The sequence below is a fragment of the Bubalus kerabau genome, chromosome 2, assembly GCF_029407905.1.
Source record: "Bubalus kerabau isolate K-KA32 ecotype Philippines breed swamp buffalo chromosome 2, PCC_UOA_SB_1v2, whole genome shotgun sequence".
NCBI lineage: Eukaryota > Metazoa > Chordata > Mammalia > Artiodactyla > Bovidae > Bubalus > Bubalus kerabau.
In genome coordinates this window covers 152,432,482-152,439,312 of record NC_073625.1, presented here as the reverse complement: position 1 = coordinate 152,439,312, position 6,831 = coordinate 152,432,482, and the positions used below count along the sequence as shown (strand labels likewise).

Below are 6,831 nucleotides of genomic sequence, written 5' to 3'. Positions count from 1 at the left end.
TGCTGCTGCTAAGTCGCTTCAGTCGTATCCGACTCTGTGCGACCCATAGATGGCAGCCCACCAGGCTTCCCGTCCCTGGGATTCACCAGGCAAGAACATTGGAGTGGGTTGCCATTTCCTTTTCCTATGCATGAAAGTGAAAAGTGAAAGTGAAGTCACTCAGTCGTGTCTGACTCTAGCGACCCCATGGACTGCAGCTTACCAGGCTCCTCTGTTCATGGGATTTTCTAGGCAAAAGTACTGGGTGTCATTTCTTTCAGGCCTTGAGTGACTGAAAAAAATGCTTTTATAGTAATCTATATATTAATGTTTATACTTATTTATATCTGTATTAAGCTAAATATGAGTTCATATTATCCCCAGCTTTTAATTCTTTACATCGTGGATCCATCTGACTTCCATGGTTTATCTGTAAACTCCCACTCCAATAGTAAAAAAAAAAAAAAAAAAACAACAAAAAACAAAACCTAAAACTCTGGTCCTCTCATCTGCCATTCATTTATCTAATTATTCAGTAATTTTGGTATACATGTACAGGCTTCCCAGGTGGCTCACCCAGTGGTAAAGAATCTGCCTGCCAACACAGGAGATGCAAGAGACTCAAGGTCAAACCCTGGGTTGGGACAATCTCCTGGAGTAGGAAATGGCAACCCACTCCAGTGTTCTTGCCTGGAGAATCCCATGGACAGAGGAGCCTGGTGGACTACAGTCCATGGGGTTGCAAAGAGATGGACATGGCTGACTGAGCACACATGCATCTTCAGTGAAGTTTCTGTATATTGGTAATACAGTTAGAATCTCTTGTCACAGTCTGCATTTAATCCCCTGACTTCCTAAATGATTTTTAAAAATTTTCTTAGATTAAGGTCCATTTTGTGCTATAAAGTTCTATGGGTTTTGATAAACGCATAATGTCTTCTAGTCACCATTATAGTGTGATGCAGAATAGTTTTACTGCTCTAAAAGTCCCCTGTACTTCACCTATTCATCCTGAACCCGATACCTTTGGCAGCCACTAATCATTTTACTCTCTGTATAGTTTAGCCTTTCCAGAGTGTCATGTAATTGCAATCATATATAGCCTTTTATATACTGGCTTCTTTGACTTAGCATTATGTCTTTAATGTTATTTTGTCTTTTGTTCCTTGTTAGTGCATGTATTTTATTGTTGAATAATATTCCTTAGTATAGAGGTACCGTACTTTATTCATTCACCTGTCAAAATATCTTGTTTACCAGCTTTTGGTTATTATGAATACATCTGCTATAAACTTTTGTATGCAGGTTTTTGTGTTGATAAAGGTTTTCAAGTCAATTGGATGAATACCTAGGAGCAAGATTGCTGGCTGTTACGGTAACACTGTGTTTAGCTCTGGAAGAGATTACCAAACTGTCTTCCAAAGTGGCATTCTACATTCCCACTAGCAATGTATGAGAGTTCTTGCTGCTTTGCATCCTTGCCAGCACTTGGTTTTGTTTGCTTTTTGGATTTTAGTTATTCGGGAGTTGGTGATGGACAGGGAGGCCTAGCGTGCTGTGATTCATGGGGTCGCAGAGTCGGACACGACTGAGCGACTGAACTGAACTGAATAGGTGTATGGTGGCATTTCATGGTTGTAATTTGCAATTCCCTGTTGATAAAAGGATGATTAGTGTCTTTTCATATTGCTTATTTGCCGTCTGGTATATCTTCTGTATATAATGAGGTGTCTGTTCAGATCTTTGGCCCATTTTTTAATGAAAGTATAGTTTATTTACAATGTTGTGTTTGTTTCAGGTGCACAACAAAGTGATTCAGTTATACATACATATGTATCTTTTTTTTTCAGATTTTTTTCCCTTGTAGGTTATTACAGAATATTGAGTATACTTCCTTGTACTATACAGTAGGTCCTTTTTGGTTATCGGTTTTAGATACTGTAGTGTGTGTATATGTTAATCCCAAACACTTAATTTATCCCCCATCCTCTTTGATAACCATTAGTTTGTTTTCTATGTCTGTGGGTCTATTTCTGTTTTGTATATAAGTTCACTTGTATCATTTTTGTTTTAGATTCCACATATAAAGGATATCATATGATATTTGTCTTTGGTGGCCCATTTTTAAATTGAGTTTTTTTTTCCAGTTTTATTGAGATATAATTGACATGCGGCATTATATATGTTTAAGGTATGCAGTATAATGATATACATCATGAAATGATTATCACAATAAGTTTAGTGAATATCATTATTTCATATAGATTCAGAATTAAATGCATGGAAAAAAATAATTTTCCTTGTGATGAGAATTCTTAGGATTTACACTCTTTTATATATAACATACAACAGTGTTAATTATATTCTTGAGTTTTAAAAATTCTTTGTCTATTTTGTATAAAGGTCCTTTATCAGATATATATTTTGAAAATATTTTTGTCTATGGTTTGCCTTTAAATATTTATATGACGATTATATACATGAATTAGTTGTGATATTTGTATTTACTTATATATAATTATGTAGAGTTGAGATCATACTGTCTGTATATTTTTGTACCTTCCTTTCTCTTTAACATTAACATTCTTTTATAAACCTTTTCTAAACCATTAAAATTTTTAAAACATATTTAATAATAAAACATATTCCACTGGTGGATTATGAAAATAGTCCTAATTCTTCACTATTCCTGAGTCCATTCTCTTTATCTTGTAATTCACAATAAGACCAAATAATAAACATTTAAGGATTTTTAGGTTGTATGGTCTCTGTTACTACTACACTGCTGTTATAGTGTAAAAAATCTATGGGAAATATATAAATGAAAGGAAGTGTCTATATTCTAATAAAACTTTATTTAAAAAAACAGGTAGTGGGTCCGATTTTGCCTGTAGTCTATAGTTTGTTGACCCCTGATGTAACTTTGTAGTGCCTTTCTACTCTTTGGGTTTGGTGATTAGAATAAGGTTCTGAGTTGAGGGCTCAGGAGGCTCGTGTCTCTGTCTTAACTGAAAACATGCCTAGGTGAGTGTCGGAGGAAGAGATGGCACAGACCAGGTTGCCCCAGTTACCCTGTATGAAGCCAGCCAACCTCATACATTGAACAAACCCAGCTAAGATCAGCAGAACTGGTGAACCAGCCTCAACTAACTTGGCATGTGAGCAATAAGCTTACATGCCACTTAGGGTTTGCTCTTGTTGCACAGCATTAGACAGTTGGTAGATTGATATGCCAACATTTAATTATCCTACCTCGAAAGTTGGTTGTTGCCACATTTTTTTTCCTTATAACAATCTTTGTTTTGCTCATTATTTTCTTAGGAATGAAATTGCTGTCAAAGAGCATATAAGAATCTCAGGACACATTACAAAAAGTCTTTTCCAGAATGATGCTGTGTGGTACAATTTTTAGGAGTGTCTCTTAAAATCTTGCTGTTCTTAATGATTGACCTGTTGTCTCTTTTCATTTAATATTTTCCAAACTTAAGTAGGTTGGGCCCAGTCCATGGTGATCTGTGTGTTGAACTTCTAGGACAGTTATCATCTCTCTCTTTAGTTTTTAGATGCCTCCTAAGTTATCGTTACTGTTTTTTTGTGTGTGTGTGGAAGATTTTATTTTTCAAACCTTTAGAGGAATCAACTCCCTTTACTATAACTTTTTGTAAAATGCCACCGAATCCCAGGGATGCAGGTTAAGCCATGCTCAAGAACAGACCCTCTCCAGGCTGAGTCTCCTTAATAGCTTACCTGGAAGTCACAGAGAGGCAGTCCTAGAAGATGATGCTTTGAAAAAGCCAATCTTTCTCCTATTTTTAGATTTGGGCCCGTTTCCAGTATTTTTTTTTTTAACTTTCATATGTGAGTTTAACTCAGAGTTAAACTTTTAGTTTTCTCCATTTAAAACTGAAAGAATTAAAATGCAGGGAAGAATGGCTATGTCTTCATGTCTTAGGGACACACAAGCTCAGACGTGTGTGTGGCAGACTGCCTGCTCAGGACAGACCAACGGGGACGCCATACGCCTCTCTGGGCGAGAGTGCCGCCCACAGCGCTTTGCAGTTGTCAAGTGTGTGGGAAGTACAGGCAATAAAAATCCTGAAATAAATGGATGTCTGTAATGGCCCTTTGTAGATGGCAGCCAGTGAACTGAGAAAGGCTGGTTTCAAGCTTGAACCCTCACCTGTTCTCTCCCCATCACAGATATTTCAAACAGCAGTGCAGGAACCACAATGACTGCCATTAAAATGAAAGCTCATTTTTTAAACTAGTGCTGGAACGCATACGTATTATAGTAACAGGACAGAGATCAACGTCTGACAGCTTTCACATGATCCCGACATGACTCTTTGTCTATACTCTGTATAAATAACCTGCCCCTAAGTTTACTCCTTAAGTGACATAACCAGTTTTAGTTCATGAATCGTGGTGTCTAAATGAGCTGGTTAACTTGCTTTTTGTCTCTTCGCCTGAGTCACGGTTAGGTCACTTGCAAGTCTAATGCAAAACCGAGAAACTAGATACAGGAGTTAAGCCTCGAAAACAGGTGACATCTTGAGAACATGCAGGAGTGGGTGGTGTGGCAGGGTCTGAGTGTCCAGACTCCATGGGCTTGGTCAGCAGAAGCCCAACCCAGCCCTAAGCAAGGTTTCCAGGCTCCAGGGCGAGGGGGAGCCTCCTGCCAGGGGCTCAGGGAGATCCAATTGCTTTGCTCAGCCTCTGTGCTGAGTTTTCAAGACATCCTGGATCGGTTTCCTGCCCGGGAGGAGATGCCTCAAGGTGGACTGGTGTGGTGTTATTCTAGCATCTTTACCAGGTATGGACCTTGCAGTCTGTAGCCAAACTTTCTGTAGTAGTTCCTGGTGCTGACCCCTGATACAACAGCTATTTTCCCAGATCCATGTTCTTCTCTGGCTATTCATTCTGCTTCTTCCATCAGCAGCATGCCAAAGCCCTGATGCTGAATTTAGTGGGATCCCGACTGCTTACGGGGACCGCACTTCCGTACACGTGCAGCTCTTGGACTATGGACACACCCCCAACCAATTCGAAATGGAATGTCTCCTCTGAACACTTCTGTGATCTCAGGAGGCCAATCAAGATGTCCTGATCTGGGTCTTTGTACGATAAGGTTTCCCAGCCTCCATTTGCAACATAATCTCTTCTCACCAATTCAACCTGGTATGGCCGGACTTTGTGATTAATTTCTTGGATTCCAACCTCTCTGGTTCTCACATCATGACACTGTATTCCAAGGTCTTTCATTCTTGCAAATGCCAGCTCTCTCAAGTTTCCGTGCTCCAGTCCTGAGCTGACGGCATTGGAATATCTCTCTGCATGCGGTACACTCGAGTCCACGGGGGAACGAGGGCCAGGATCCGGGCCACCAATTCGATCAGATCGCTGGGGGAATAACTCGTGTATCTTCCTGACTTCCAGAGCTCATAGAGCCCTGTCCCATGAGTCACCAGAGTAGGGTAGAGTTTCAAATCGTCAGGACGGAAAGCTGGGTTCTCGAAAAACTCTGTAAACTGTTCAGTGTCTCTCTCCAGCCCCATGTTCGGCAGATCAGGCATCATGTGAGCCACCACTTTGAAGCCAGAATCCTTGGCCAGGTGGAAGGACTCGCACACTGCCTTCACAGTGTGGCCCCAGTTGGTATCTCTGGCCACATCCTCATTGACACTCTGCACCCCAATCTCTAGCCTTGTGCAGCCGTAGGTCAACATGTCACTGAGGTGCCGCTTCATGCGGTAATCTGATCTGGTCTCAATAGTAATTCCTATGCACTTTGTGAGACTTCTCTCAGAATACTTGACGGCCTCATAAATATTGTTGGAGGTATGTCCTGATAAGGCATCATGTAAATCTCGAATAAAATAATCTCTCTATTCTTCTGGATGGGCCATAAATGTTCCACCCATCACGATAAATTCCACTTTATCCACCCTGTGACCAAGTTGTTTTCACTGTTCTATCTGGTGTCTAGTCTGCAGGTAAGGGTCATACCTCGCATGGATAGCTCACGTGGAGGTTGGCTCATATCCAGTGTAAGACTGGGTGGAATATTCGAAATCTGAATCAGGTCCGCCAGGGCAGTACACACATGTATTTCCTGTAAAACTGATGTGTGGACATCTGTGGGGTTTGCACATGACAGCCACAACAGCAGTCCCACTGGCAGTTCTGATGGGTTTCCCCTTGAGCTTGGGGACCAAGACCTTCTGATACTGAGGCGGGACCGCAGCGATGATGTCCACCAGGTGGGGCTGTGCCGAGAGCCCATATTTGGCAGCTGTCCTGGTCTTCACCTTATTTAGATCAATGTCTTTTCCCTGTTTGTGAGCTTCAATTAGTTGTTTAATAACATCTCCTATGGTCAGCATCATTAGCTGAGCAGGGCTGAGATCACCTTTGCGCTTCTGCCTCATCTCTGCTGTCATACCAGCCGCCACCCCAGAAAATGTAGATATCTACTCCTCATTACTGTTTTTATATGTACTTGTCTCTCTAACTAGACTTTTCTAATTAGCATTTATTTAAGGCAACGCGAGTGCAATGCATAGTCTTTGGGTAGTTAGTAGTATGATTTGATTGAAGTCAGTATTTTAAAAAATGGGCATAGTTTTAAGTAATTACTTATGAGTCTGTCCCTGAAATAAGAAATCAAGCAAATGTAAATGGTGTTAGAGAGGCAGTAAATGGGATTTGTAGGGAGAGTTATTAATGTTGGTCAAGACTTCATTTTACTTAAAACCTACATCTAATTCTAAGCTTGATAAATTTTATTTGAGTAGTACTGATTATAATTAGTGAACCACAGAAGTCTGACCTAGTATCATCACAAACACACAA

General features: G+C 40.4%; 1 pseudogene; it reads right to left on the bottom strand.

Moving 5' to 3' along the window:
* Positions 1-4,771: 4,771 nt before the first annotated feature.
* Positions 4,772-6,407, bottom strand: LOC129644946 (elongator complex protein 3-like; annotated as a pseudogene).
* Between the last annotated feature and the right edge of the window lie 424 nt (positions 6,408-6,831).